Source organism: Notamacropus eugenii, chromosome 4 (assembly GCF_028372415.1).
Source record: "Notamacropus eugenii isolate mMacEug1 chromosome 4, mMacEug1.pri_v2, whole genome shotgun sequence".
Lineage (NCBI taxonomy): Eukaryota > Metazoa > Chordata > Mammalia > Diprotodontia > Macropodidae > Notamacropus > Notamacropus eugenii.
The window spans coordinates 74881314-74896111 of NC_092875.1; positions in this window are offsets into that span (position 1 = coordinate 74881314).

The window sequence follows — 14798 nt, forward strand, 5'->3', positions numbered from 1 at the left end:
GAACTGTGAGGTTTAGAATTTGGTGGTGTGGCATACTACACTGCTTATTAACTGGATAAACTCAGACTAATTATGACAATGCTATGATCTTAATAAGGGTCCAGTTCATCTCTCAGTTCATCCAAACAAATAGAACATGCCAAATTTCTATCTGCTACACAATCTTTTCAAGATTTGTTGTGATGGGTCTTGAAGGAGACAGAAGTCACCTGGGTAACTAGGGATAGGGATCACTTGGTTTCTCCTTCCTGGCCTCCTTCCATTGTCTCCTGCCCATTTGCAGCTAAAAATCAATCAAATGAAATAATATATGCAAAGTGCTTTCCGAACCTCAACGTGCCATATAAATATTAGTTATTATTATTAATTATTAAAGTGATCATCATAATCAGAAATTAACTAGTCCAACTCTTTGCTGAAGGAGAAATCATCCTCTGCAAGGAAATGTCTCTTTCAGTGCCATATGCCCTATGAACACTATTGACTCCAAAGAACTAAAAATGGACATCACACAGAAGACCATGGAGAAAGCCATGGTGGATATGAGCAGGCTGCAACCTGTAACCAGTGAGGTACTCTGAAGTAGAACAGCATTGAAGAAAGTCATGGAGAAATTGTGTGATATGAAGAAAGAACTGGCTGGAACATAAGTGGGACAGCCAAAGGGCTCCACTTGTACTCTCATGATGCCAGGAGAATTCAAGGAAACCTCCAATGTGTTGGGTGGAGACCCATGGTGAACTTTGGTGAAGAACATGGATGGACAAGAGTCACACAGGGTGGGCAGGCATGGATGGGTTGTAATCTGTATCATTGAAGGGAACTCATGAGTTGCTAAGATCACAAATCCATTTTCCTGGTAATCCAAGGAAAACAAAGAAAGACAATTAAAAAGCTCTCGCTGACTCAAGTCAGGCAAGACTTTAATTTTTAATTTTTTTTCTGTTTAAGAGTATTTTAATTTTTTCCAGTGACATGTAAAGATAGTTTTCAACGTTACCTTTTATAAGATTTTAAATTCCAATTTTTTTCTCCCTCCCCAAGATGGCATGCAATCTACTTTGGATTATACATGTGCAGTCATACTACACACATTTCCACATTAGTCAAGTTATGAAAGAAGAATCAGAACAAAAGGGAAAACCCATGAGAAAGAAAAAAAAGAGAGAAAATAGTATGCTTCAATCTGCATTCAGACTCCCCAGTTCTTTTTCTTGATGTGGATAGCATTTTGTCATCATGAATCTTTTGGAATTGTCTTAGATCACTGTGAATTACTGCGAAGAGCTAAGTCTACCAAAGTTGGTCACGTCACAACGTTGCTGTTACTGTGTTCACTGTTCTCCTGCTTCTGCTTACTTCACTCAGCATCAGTTCAGATAAGTCTTTCCAGGTTTTTCTGAAATCTGAGTCATGGCTCTTTTATACAAAGGGCTAGTTTTGTGAAACTAAGACCATGACCTAGTCCAGACTTTTACTGGCAAGATTACATAAACAAAGTTTCACTTCCTGCATTTCTTTTCTTGCCATTATTATTCTTTATTTCATTTTATGACTTACTAAAAATAGTTATATAGGGGAAGGGGATATTAAAAAATTTTCTGCTCTGAGTTTTGAATATGCTAGATATGCCACTATCTACCTCACAAGGTTGTTGGGGGAATCAGATGAAGTAATATATGTAAAACACTTTGCAAATTTTAAAGCACTGTGCATGTTAATTATATTTTATTAGCACTAGTAAATAATAATAATGATTAAACAGGAGGAAAAATTTGGTCAAGAGTCATAAAAATCCTGTTTCAAAGTGAATTTTAATAAAACCAAAATGCCTACAAATGGCACAATTTAGGCAACTACTAAATCATGTGTCACGGATGTAACATTTTCTTGATTTGTTCTTTAGTTTTAAAACAATTCACAAAAAGAAATTTTTATTTTAAAGATTTTTTCAAATTCAGTAAAATACCTCATTTTGGAATGAAAATCTGCATCTCCCAAACAAAAACATTACTTACAGTCCCAGCTTGCACTATTTTGCTATTTTAAATTTTAAATACCGGTGAAGATGTTTGCTTGGGCATGCCTAGATCCTAATACTGTGCCTGTATCCCTAATCAGGTACTTAAATATAACTTCCTTTGATTGGCAGTTTAGAACAGGAAGCTATCTAAAACCCAGCCTGGCCAGTGGAAGCAAAGATTTCTCTGTAAAAGCTCATCCGACTGTAAGTGGTTAAATAGAACTGGCATGCAGGTCACTCCCTCCCACCCCCCCACTACAGTCAGAGGGAACACCATTGGTGAAGAGCCTAGACATTCATAACCCCCTTTAAGGTACCAGAGAACCTTGTGGGAGGGATGAAATGATATACCTAGCCTTCAGACACTGGGGGTCAAGGTGGACAATGTTATCCCCAAATAAAAACGCCAAGGGGTCATGTAGGATGACATAATTGAATCTGAATTCTCTTTTCTTTGTACAATCACTTTGAGATGGGCCAATTTAGAGACATCGCCATCCCAAATGTTCAGATGGACTATGTGTGCCTGATCTGTCTTTCAGCCTTCCAAGCTCATACTGGTCAGTCAGCCACAGTCAGGCACATTGTACACTGATCCCACATGGTGATGTCATTTTGGTCATCTTCGAGTTGTTTCTGTGTTCGTCCTTCATTTCTGATGAAGACCATGCCATCAGAGGAAGGATGACATGACTTGCAAGGTCACCAGCCTCACTTCTCCTTCAGAGCCATCTGAATCCAGTGACTAGATATTCATCAGGATGACTGGAGATGACATAGGATGCACTAGGAGACCTTGTCCCCTTTAGACCAAGGTCTATGCAGGTACTCACTTAGGGTGAGGTAATGCCCATTCATTGAAGGACAACCAAATGATCACTGTGCTATCCTTGTTTATTCCAAACCCACCATTTAAACACAGGAATATGGAATAACACAGGGGCTGGAGATACAAACTGTGCCTGAAGGGAGGTTACAAACTTACTTTCAAAATGAATATATGTAACTAAGTTTGAGTATACTGGGGGCTAACTGTGGTGTTCTCTGAATTAGCCTTGAAGGGCAACACAATGTTTATTGTTCATTCTCTGCCCACATCGCCTGTGCCCTGACTCTGCCCCTTGGTATGCCAGAGGAAGTAAGTGTTACTATGTCTACATTTTGCAAATGAGGAAGGCAAGACTGGGAAGGAACTTTTCTTTGCTGTCTTTGCTTCTCTCTCTTTTTTAATGAAAGCACAATTTGGCGAGAAGCTAGAAAAACACTAGCATTTTCAGTACTAAAGGTAAAATCGATTTTTGCAGTTACTGTATTTAAATTTGTGGTTCTTTTCTTTGGGGGGGGTGCATTAAGTGCGGTTTTACTTGGTGGTACTCTGTTATTTAAAATTCGATCACTGGCTTCCTTATTCACCGATGCCTCTATTATCTTAGTATAAAATATCTGGGAATTCTGCAGATTAGTAAGTCATCGCAAACTCTATTAGGATCTTTTGATTCCTGAAGGACTCATCCTGTATCAAGTTCCCTATTACAAAGGAGTTCTTCTCTTATCTCCCTTGGCCTGGGCTACCCCAAGAGGAGGTTCATTGAGACTACTCTCTAGTGTCTCAGACTGTATTTGTGAAAAAATGGCTCAGAGCTATTGACTCTACATTGCCTGAATGCCCTCTCAAAGAGGCATCGAGGCAGACAGATCTCTCTGTTAGCTTAGAGTGAGGCAAACAAAACTTCTTTAGAGGGCAAAGCCCTTCAAAAGGTGCCAGTATTGTTGGGATTACTGACTCAAAAGGTTGGTTTTAAATTGGAGTATGTCACAGTTCTCTGTTGGTGCTCTTTAGTAGCCTCAAATATTACCTGGAACCTTACACATTTAAAAACAAGCTTCTGTTTGTGATGTTTTCCAATGTACTTATGTCATTCTGCATGCCTCATGTAAAATTTTGGGAGTGCTGGACATATCTGACACCTAAAATCTTTCATGAATGCCTTCTGCTAAATGTGTATACATGGATGCCAAGTCATAAAGCCCCACATCATTCTGACCTAGCCTGGGTGGTAAGCAAACTGATTTTCAGATGGATGGTGATAACTGAGAAACAAAGTGTTAGGTGACTTGTTCGGGAATCATATAACAATTCTGAGACGTAATCAGGAGAGGAATCAAAACCCCCCAGATCCAACAAGGACACTGTAGCTCTTTTCTCTGCAAATAAGCAATTCCTTAAAATAAGTTTGGGACAGAATAGCTCTACAATGTTTTCCTTGGAGAAGAGATTAAAGACACTGAAGAATCTCAGTGTGCCACCCCAGTGGGGGCTCCGAGGAGATCTGTTCTGCAAATATCTCTCCAACTTCAATGGAAGTTTGTCATGATGGCCGCTATAGACAAAGAAAGCTGAAAAGGGCAAGCCTGGTGACCTGAATTTGTTCTGAACTGCAGAATCTAGGTCATAGCAAGATGTACAAGAAAAAGACCAGAGGCAGCCTTTTTAGAACTTGATTTAGCCAAGAAAGTATTCATTATAGTCTACATGTTACCTTTAATTCCATGGTGAACAAAACTAGCAAATTTGACCAAGGAAGGTGATCTGAAGGAAAAAGTACCCTAATGGTTCTTATGAGGAGGGGGCAGCTATGCAGAGGGATGTTTGGAAAGAAAGTACTTATGGTCTCTCACACCGATCATATTGAAAACTCTAAAGCCAGTGACCAAAATGGGTCATTGAAAAATGTCTGACTGTGAAATTTATGACAGAATCACCAAACAACAACTGATCCACTGGCAAAGATGAGATTCTTAATTTGCAAGAGAAAGACAAACAGTGGGGAAATTGATATTAAAACAACCCAATTGAAATACATGAAGTATGACTTGGAAGCAAAGTATTGGGGTGAGGGGGCAGGATATTATAGACATACAAAAAGAAATGTAATCATTTGCAGAGAGCTTAAATCACAATGAATTTATTTGCTATACATTTATTGGAGATTCATATTAAAGCTGAAAACCAAGTGTGATGGAGGTTTGGAAAATGTTTATGTTCCAGGTGTCAGAAGTGGAGTCTTCATCTTTGAGAGTTTCAAAGACTAGGAGTGCAAGTCAAAGGAATCCAGGAGTCAGGGTCAGGGGTTGCAGCCAGCAGGTATCTCAAGGAGAACAAAGAGCAGTTATGACCTTCAGAACAGCAGTTCAGCTGAAGCCTCTAGCAATGCACCTTTGGATGTGAACTTGGTGGGAACAATGCCATGTAGAAACTGAGTTAAAATATGAGCTTATTCCCACCTACCTCTCTAAACTGAGGGAGTGTAGGAGGAACTTATCCCCCCAAAGAGGTTAAGGGACATGTTTGTACATTTGCTCTTTCTACCTCTGAGATAAATATCTCTTTGTAAAAAGTTGCCTGATGGTAAATGATTAAATGGAACTGAGATCCTTGTCACTGAGGCCCTAAAAATAGGGGGAATCCAGGATGAGTGTAAGTGATTGGCAGAGAAAAGAGGCAACCATAAAGCCTTTATTGTACCTGAGAATGATAAGGGGCATGGGGATGTATTCCACCTCCAGAGTGGGGCTAGACCAATACCTGCCTTAAAGAAAAATTATAAGGAAGTTTGAGCTTGCACAGTGAAACCCTGAAATTTAATTAAAGTTAATAGGAACTTTAAGGGTATATTCTAGACATTGGAAGAAAATCATAATAAGTATCAATCAGAGATTGTAGTAACTTCAATTCCTGATTCTCCAAGAGTAGGAAAAGCAATCAGGACTTTTTATAAACACAGGGACTAATACAAGGTCTTTATTAAGCTTGGAAATAAATTGAAATCAAGAAACCTATTAAGACTTGCATGAACTGATGCAGGTTGAAGTGAGCAGAACCAGGAGAACAGTTTACACAGCAATGACAATACTGAAAAATTTCCAGCCATGACTACAGAGGACCTTTGAAGAAGCTTTGATCCCACCTCCTGACAGAGGAAGGATGGGCTTAAGGTGCAGAGCAATACATTCATCTAGCCTATGACAGATGTATGCATTCATAGTGCTTGACTATGTCTATTTCTCACAAGGGTGGTGGATTTGGAGCGCTATTTTAGAAAGTGGAGGGAAACTAGTGGTTGAGTTGCCAAAAGAAAAGAAAAGAAAAGGAAAGAAAATCATTGAAACTTTTTTTTTAATGCCCTGATGAAAACAGAAGGAAGTTCACAGAGAGACTAGGAGGACAGCTTTGAAAGGAATGTGTTGAACTTATCACACACTTCTAAAAAAGAAAACAAACTGTACATAATAGAAATTCATCATTTTTACATAAAATCATCTTTTTCTATTCTACATTATATATGGAAATTTTCTCTTTTGGGGGACAGAAATTGTTTAGTAAATTCAGAATTTTTAAAAAAATTTAATTGAAATCAGAAATGCCTTATATTTTAATTACCCTTTGAATACGGTAATCAGAACATTACATTTGGACTTCAAAGTTTCTGTTTAATTATGACTAACGGGCTATGTGGATCTTACAAATTTATATATGAGGTTCTCTGCACAAAATGCTAGAGGGTATCTGAGTCCTGTTAGTCTCCTTTCACCAGACAGGAAGCAATTTACTGAGTTAATTTGAGACTAACTTTATCCAGATTTCCTAAGTTTTTTCTTTTGCAGCGATGAACTTATAGGGTCACTTTTTAGAACATAAAGAGCATATGGCATTTTGTTCTGAGTAAAAGGCAGAGCAGTTCATAAGAACCAGGACTATTTGAAATATAATAAATGTGAAATAGGTTGCCTATAATGTATTTAAATGATGAATTTGGAGATTTGTCTCCTGGAAATCTAAATTCTGAGTGAGCCCTAAAATTTTTCATGTATTCTCTTACAACCGTCAACCAAACCAGATTTCTATTGACATTGCTATTAGACGATGGCATTCTGCTTTTGTTGTGAGCACTGCAACTTGCTATGTGAGATGGAAACCCTGGAATTGTAAAATTTGCCCTGCTTATTGTTTATGATATCAACAAGTCAATAGGCATGTATTTATTCAGTTCTTACTACATGCCAGAAACTGTATTAAGTATCAGGAGTACAAATAGAAGCAGAAAGAAAGAAAATCCGTCATGTCAAGGTGCTTCCAACACATTAAATGGAGATAAAGAAAGGAGGAGGGCAATGCCAGGTCTGGGTTACTATAGAGAAAGACTGGAAAGTTGGGAGTGGAGCCTGGAGAGGAACAAAGTCACTTTGTCCCTGGTCAAAAATGTTTAAATCGACAAATCATCCATTGACAAATTGGTCCTCTTTGAGAATAAAGGACCACCACCGCCACCAAAGGGTGGGGGTCTCTGCATGGAGAGAGGGACTTTCAGAGAAGGTGGTGTTAATTAAACTTTTGTCACATGTAGTTTTACATGTGTGCCTCCCTACCATTATGGCCTAAGTTTAAGCTTTCTCTACCCTGGATTCTGTGTATACTTGTGGGAAGGTGTAAGCCAAGTTTTTTTGTAGAGCGTTTTGTATTAACGACCTTTATCATGCTATCTGAGAATGGTAGCAGCTTCCCTCTGGCAACTTGCCAATTTGAGCAGAAGGTGGGAAGGCTATTTCTCCTCCTCTGTCTCCTTTTTCTCCTCCTCCTCCTCCTCCTCCTCCTCCTTCTTTTCCTTCTCCTCATTCTCTTCCTCCTCCTCCTTCTCCTTTTCTTCAAAATTTCACAATTTACTTTTTGTCCTAAGCATTTTATAATTTCTTGAAATATACCTCTGGAAAAAAAAAAACCAGGCTTTTAAAAAGCCCATTTTTTTCACATTGAACTACTTGACTATGCCTTTAAACCCAAATCACTTCGGTTTTCGCTGAATGGCCAATAATAGTCCCCAAACCAAGCCTCTGTAGCTAATTGCTTAGGTTTTGGTGGTTTAGAGTGAACGTAGAGCAATTGTTTTCTGTTCTGGCCAGAAACTCAGAGTCTTCCTCTCCCAGGTTGATAACTTGGTGATGGACAATTGAGCTGTCTTCTGTCTCAATTCTTACCAAGCCCTTAGTCATTCAACGGGCATTGCCTCAGACAAACTGAGATATGGGGAAGATCTCGTTTAGAAAGGCCAAGCTCACCCTCCGCATCCTGGGCTCTGGTCAGTTGTCTTGACCTTTGTCTTAACACCAGACTTTGATGACTTTGGAGGAGAGAGTCAGACTGATGACTGCCTCACTTAAATCCATTTCACAAGTAAGTCAAGACGTCACCCTCCTAATGTCATTGAGAAGGAAGGACAAAGAACAACTATCCATCATGCAAGGAGGAAATGCCTGAGAGCTGCCAGGGGGGAGTAGAGTGGGGAGTAAAGAATAGCCTATCCATAAATTAAAACAGTTCTAGCTGAATGTAAATTACAAGGAAGATCGGAGTGATTCCTAATCCCATTCCCCACTATGGCTATTCTGAATTTTCTCTTCTTAAGCCTTCCATATCTTTCCTTACTCCCATGCTCTCAACCAATCAGCTTCACCTCTTACTTGACTGGAAAAACTGAAATCATTTACCACCAGCTTCTCCTCCCTTTCTCTTCATCTCTCTTTGTGAGGGTGAGAAGGAGTACTAGCATGCCCCAGCTGGCAGCCGCAGTGGAACAATCTCGCCTTTTCTTCAGGCTCTGATCATTCAGCGGACCTACCTCTGGCCAAGGCTAATCACTTCACATGTGCCCTCGATTTTTCCAGGTGGTTTCCCCTAATAATCATTTAATATAAATTTTGGACTTTAATAAGGGCCAGAGCTTGAATTAATCAATCAGAAGAAGAGCCTGGACCCAAAAGTCTCTTTGTTCTCTGAAGTAAACTCAGAGAATACCTCTTCCTATGTCAACAAGGTCAGATGGGGCTGACTTAGCATACTTTATGAGACCATTAACCCAAGATACTATCTTGAATAATGGGACTTTTCCCACATCTTAATAGTTTGTGGACATTTACTAAGTTATGATATGTTAATGGTAAAGAAAACATAGATATCCTGGGTGGTAATTTCAATTGAAACTCTGTCAACTCTGTTACCTTATTGTATTTACAACCTATGCAATTAAGAAATTCCTTTCTCATGTTATAGTGAATCACTCATAGAGACCATAAATCTGAAGGACACAGACAACCTTGGATTGTCCTAAAACAGATTTAAGCCTGGTCATTCTTGTATTAGTCAGTCAGAAGTTCCAGGGCCGTGTCCTGAGCCCTTCTTTTCCAATTCATGCTTTTTTTGGAGTCTTTGACTTTGTTCTCTCCTTTTGAGTGTGTGTTTTGACCTTCCTTGTCACCATAGTAACTTTCTGGTCAGAATTTTTTTTCTCGTTTGCTCATTTTCCCAGCCTATTTCTTGCCATTTAACTCTTTGTTGAAGTAGGACTCTGCTTCCAGGGTGGAGGGCACACTGTTCCAACCTTCAGGGGTTTTGTGCAGCTATTTTCAGAGCTGCTTCTAGAGACCTGTAAGTTCTCAATTCTTTCAATGCAATGTGATCTAAGAAGATGTTTGTTTACTACTCTCCTGCTCTGTGAGTGACCACAAGCACTCTTTTTTGCCTTGGAACTGTGACGAGGGTCCTGGTCCAGCGGTTGCAAGCTGGAGTGTGCTGGTGCTCCTCTTCACCCTAGAACTGTCACCCAGATTCAAATATGAGCAAAATAACAGAAGCCTGCCTCAGTGCTAGCAAAGAGACCCCTGTAATCTCCTTCTGGCCAGTTATTTGGCCCCCTTACCCTCTATGGACTAAGAGCTCTGGAAGTAGCTGCTGTCACTACTGATTTAATGGCTCCCAAGGTCTATTCCCTGGCTTGCTGGGGCTGGGTCTGTGCTGGCATGGCCTGCACTGGACTGTGCTCCACTCTCATCCAGGTGTAACACACCTTTCCTGTTAACCTTCTAAGTTGTTTTTGGATGGAAAATTATTTCATCCTGTCCTTTTGTGGGTTTTGCAGCTCCAGGGATTGTTTTATGGCATTATTTAAAGGTGTTTGGAGAGGTTTGGGGGAGAGCTCAGGTGAGTTCCTGCCTTTTCTCCTCCATCTTGGCTCTGCTCCCTGGGTCCTTCTTTTCTATCTCTATTTCTCTCTCTCATCAGCTCATGAGTTCAACTATCATCTCAATGAAAATGATTTATCCAGCCCTCACCTCTCTTCTGAGTTACAGTTTTGCATCATCAATTGCCTATAGGACATTTTGTACTAGTTGTCCCATAGATATCTCAGAATAAATGTCAGGGTATAAGTGGCTCAGTAGATAGAGCATCATCCCTGAAGTTAGGAGGACCTGAGCTCAAATTTGGCTTCAGACCTTTACTAGCTGTGTGACCCTAAGCAAGTCACTTAACCCTGACTTAACAATAATCAATATGTTCAAAATGGAATTCATCATCTCTCTTTCCTACCCCACCCGCCAAAAAATACCCAATGCCAAACTTCCCGATGTATGGACATATAGTTATAAGGTACAGTGCTATGTCTAGAGTCAGGAAGACCTGAGTTCAAATCTGACCTCAGACACTTAGCAGCTGTGTGACCCTGGGCATATCACTTAACCTCTGTCTGTCCCAGTTTCTTCAGTTGTAAAATGGATCATTAATAGCACCTGCCTCATGAGGCTCAAATGAGGTAATATTTGTAAAGCACTTAGCACAATACCTGGAACATAGTAGGTGCTTAATAAAACATGTCACCCCAATCTCCCACTGAAGGCCACATTATTCTTCCTTTCTCCCAGGCTCATAACTTTGGCACTATCCTCAACTCATCCCTTTAACCCCACATCTCCAATCAGTTATCAAACCTTCCCAAGTCTACCTCTAACACCTGTCACATCCATCTTCTCACTGCTCATGTAGCCACCACCTCAGTCCAAGAGTCATTGCCTCCAGGCTGTATTATTAAAATGGCTTCCTAATTAGGTTCCTTACCTCAAGTCTCTGTGCCTTTACACCGGCTGACCCCTATGCCTAGAACATCCTCCCTCCTCACCTCTAAGAATTCCTTGCTTTCTTCAAGTCTCTGCTGAAGTATCACCTTCCACATAAAGCCTTTCCTAATCTGCCCAAATGCTAACACCCTCCATCCCAGAACTATCTTGTCATGGAGCATGATGTAGAATTTTGCATGCAAAATATTTTTAGGGAGGTAAATGAAGTGGATGAAGCCCCCTTGTGGCACAGAGTCAAAAGCGAGAGGAGCAGAGCTCAAGAGAACCCACAAAGTGCAATACTTCTCCTCTCTTTTTCCCTCCTCCTCTCTGCTTCTCTTCTCTCCCTTTCTCCCTCCTCTCCCCCTCTTTCTCCATTCTCTTTTCTCCTTCTTTCTCTCCTCTCTTCTCTCTCTTCTTTCTCCCTCCTTCCTTCTCTTTTTTCTCTCCCTTCTTTTTCCTCTCTCCCTTTCTTTTTCTCCCTTTTTCTCTTCTCTCTCTTTCTCCCTTCTCTCTTTCCCTTCTTCATCCCTTTAAACTCTTTGCCTCTTTCTTCTACCTCTACCACTTTTTCCCTTCTTTCTCCCTCTTCTCCCTTCTCTCTCTCCCTCCTTGTCTCTTTCCTCTTTCCCTCTCTTTCTGTCTTCTCTCTCATTTCCCTCTCTTTCTTCTCTTTCCTTTTCTCTCTCCTTTCTTCTCTCTTCCCCTTCCCTCTCCCTCCCTCCCTCTCTTTCTTTCTTTCTCACCCTTTCTCCTCTTTCTTTCTCTCCCTCTCTTTGGCTAGTTAAGGAATAATAAGTCTGGAGAGTATTTATGGTTTCTAAATAAGGAATAAGATCTAGAGAGAATTTATGGTTTCATGTAATAAATTACAAATCATTTTCTCTGGTCTTTATATCTTCCCTTCATAACCTTGGACCAGTGTAGAATGAGGTCAACCCCAGCCCCATAAAGTTGGTGAGTTTCCAGGTAGCATCCACTGTTTGACTGCTATGGGTGAGGACTGCCCAAGGTCAGTTTCCACACTCAGCTGAATGCTGGATGCTTGATTGTGGTTTTGCTTTTTTTCAGATCAATTTTTTTCTCCCTCTCCAACTCTTCTGGAATAATCACACAAACAAGGCTAGTCCCCTAAAATAACTTAATACATCAAAGAAGACCTGCTAGGACATAAGAGGGAGAGCTAACAGAACAGTGAATAGGGGCTGATCAGTACAAACATGGCAACCACAGCAGCTAGTGAGTTTCTGACTGCAACAGAGATTTCTTGATTAAAAATGTGGTTATTGTTGTTGCATTTGTCCTTCATTCTCGAAGAGGACCATGACATCAAGATGATGACATGACTTTGCAGTCGACTTTGAGTGAGGGAGGGCTGTGCAAGGGGGCATTCATTCACATCTACTTCCTCAGCTGGGAACCCTGGAGAAGAAGTGTTTCTAAGGGGGCCAGTCTCAGACCTAATATTGATTGGCTGTGGAGACCTTCAAAATGGTTTGTCAAGTCCTAACTATGGTTCGTTTGTTTCATTTGGTTTACTTGGATCTCTGTAACTCTGCTCATGGTTTCTGGTAAAAGGAGAATAATCTCTGATCCTGGGTGTTTTGAAAGGTCTGTAAAAAAATCTGAGAAGCATTGAAAACCCAACATTTTCAATGCCCATAAGACCTGAAGCTACAGAAAGATAAAATTAAATTAAAAATCATAATAAAATGGTTAAAATTTGTGCTGAACCTAAATTTCAATGGTCAAATGTTTTGTCCTCAGTAGCATGTGTTCTGTTACCAACTGGAAACCCACACTCTTTGAACATAAGATCATAATGGGCAGCCAAGTCTCTGGGCCACAGCTGGTTGATGGCATTAGCTTGAATTATTGTAAGGCATTGATGAAATGTGTCAAAGTCTTCCATACACATTATAAGCTACCTTGCCCATAGAACCAGAGGAACTCTTGTCATCTCATGCAGACCAGAGACTGAGTTTGTCTGGAAGTCCATTAGCAGAAGGCTACCCTCAAGTTCTGCTAAATGGACTCTTCATCACTAGCATTGCATGAAAGTACCAAGATCCTTCCATGTGGGTCTATGCTTCTTACAGTAAGAGGACATTGACTTCATGAGATTCCAACTGACAATTTACTCATCTTGTTTGGAAATCCTCTGCTGATTTGTGTCAAGCCAAATATTGACTGGCAGAGCATTTAAGTCCATCAGTACATCTATATTGTCTGTAGGTGAAGAGGATCTGCCACCACTTCCCCCTTCTCCCAAATGTAAAGGATAGGTTTTTGTGTGTGTTGTCAGGGATTTCTTTGGCAGCCTGGCAAAGTCTATGAACTCTTTTTTGGAATAATGTTTTTAAATAACTGAAGGAAATGCTAAATTTCAAGCAGAAGTTAGAGGAAATAAGGGTCAAACTATCCCTCTATATAGCTAAAGTGGATCAGAGGAGGTCATAGGAACTGAGTAGATATAGGAATTGGGAGGATAGGATTTTTGAAGACATATCAACTTGGACTTCAACATTCAAGTTAATATTCCTTCAAAAATTCTAACCTCCCCATTCCTACATCTGGTTGGTATAGAGACAGACTATGAACTAGGCACTAAACTCCTTGAGGAAGGAGAGAGAATGATCTCATTGGCAATCTAGTTAATAGTTACCAGGATATGGATTTAGTGGTAAAATCTGGACCCATAGGAGAAGATCCTGACTGATGGCAGCAAAGAGAAGCAAAAACTCACTCATCAAGACCAGGGTACATGGGAGGTGGTATAAGCAGTACCAAGAAGAATGGCTAAGAATTTCAGTGTCTTCTGGGGAAGCAAGGTGTCCAGGAATGCCAAGTGATGAAAAGAGCACAAGAGGTCTAAAATAATGTAAAGTTTGTATGAAATATATTTAAACACTTTCTGTGTGTATGTGTATCCTAAATGCTCTCCCAAAGAATTGAGTAGAGGAACATTGGGGAATTTTCTACCCACTAACAGGCAGGTGCTGGTCTCCAAGGTTACACCATCATAACCTCCTATTACTGTATTATGCTGTAAGGTGGTGCCTTTCTTCTTTGGACATTATTTATTGAAAGGGGGCATAAAAAAGGACATTTGTGTGAGAAACACTGAGAAAAGCAGTCTCTCAGTCCTTAAGCAGAAACACAAGTAATACTGAGACCTGAGAGAAAGCATGCCCTCATGGAAAAAGGACATACTGAAGATAAAGATGGTCCAAATGTTCCCTAGCAACTCATTTACACATGACTGTTGTGTGGCCTTTGAGTTTGATAGCTTAGACACCCTGATAACTAGGACTGTTCAGTAATTTTGGGACACCTGTACATTGCTTGTCTGTGGTGGCTCTGAGAAAAATGTGCATTTTGGTTTCTCAGTCCATGGTAAAGGAGTCACTTCACACTAGGAAATCCTGCTTTGGGGCAAGAATCAGTCACTGAGAAGAGGGTGATGAGAATGGAGAGGGAGTGGGGGAGAAGAGAGAAGGAACTTGGGGCATTTGTTTCATTTTGGAGCAGCTCATCATCACTGAATTGCTTCCACCTGAGTCCAACTAAGCATAAGGAAGGTCTGCCTGCTGCTGGGAGTTGATCTGATTGGAGGATGGATTTGCTTTTGAAAGCTAATTGGAGAAGAGAGAACTCATCAGCAATTTGAAGAGCTATCTAGGATGAGAAAAGGCAAGTATTTTGTCACCACCTGCCCACAGCTTCAGACCTAGGAAACCCCTCTGAGCCTAGGTGAGAGCTGACTTGAATAGTTCTTTAGATCCTAGGCTTAAGGGAACTGGTTTCGTTGAAAGAGCTAATATTGCCTCAG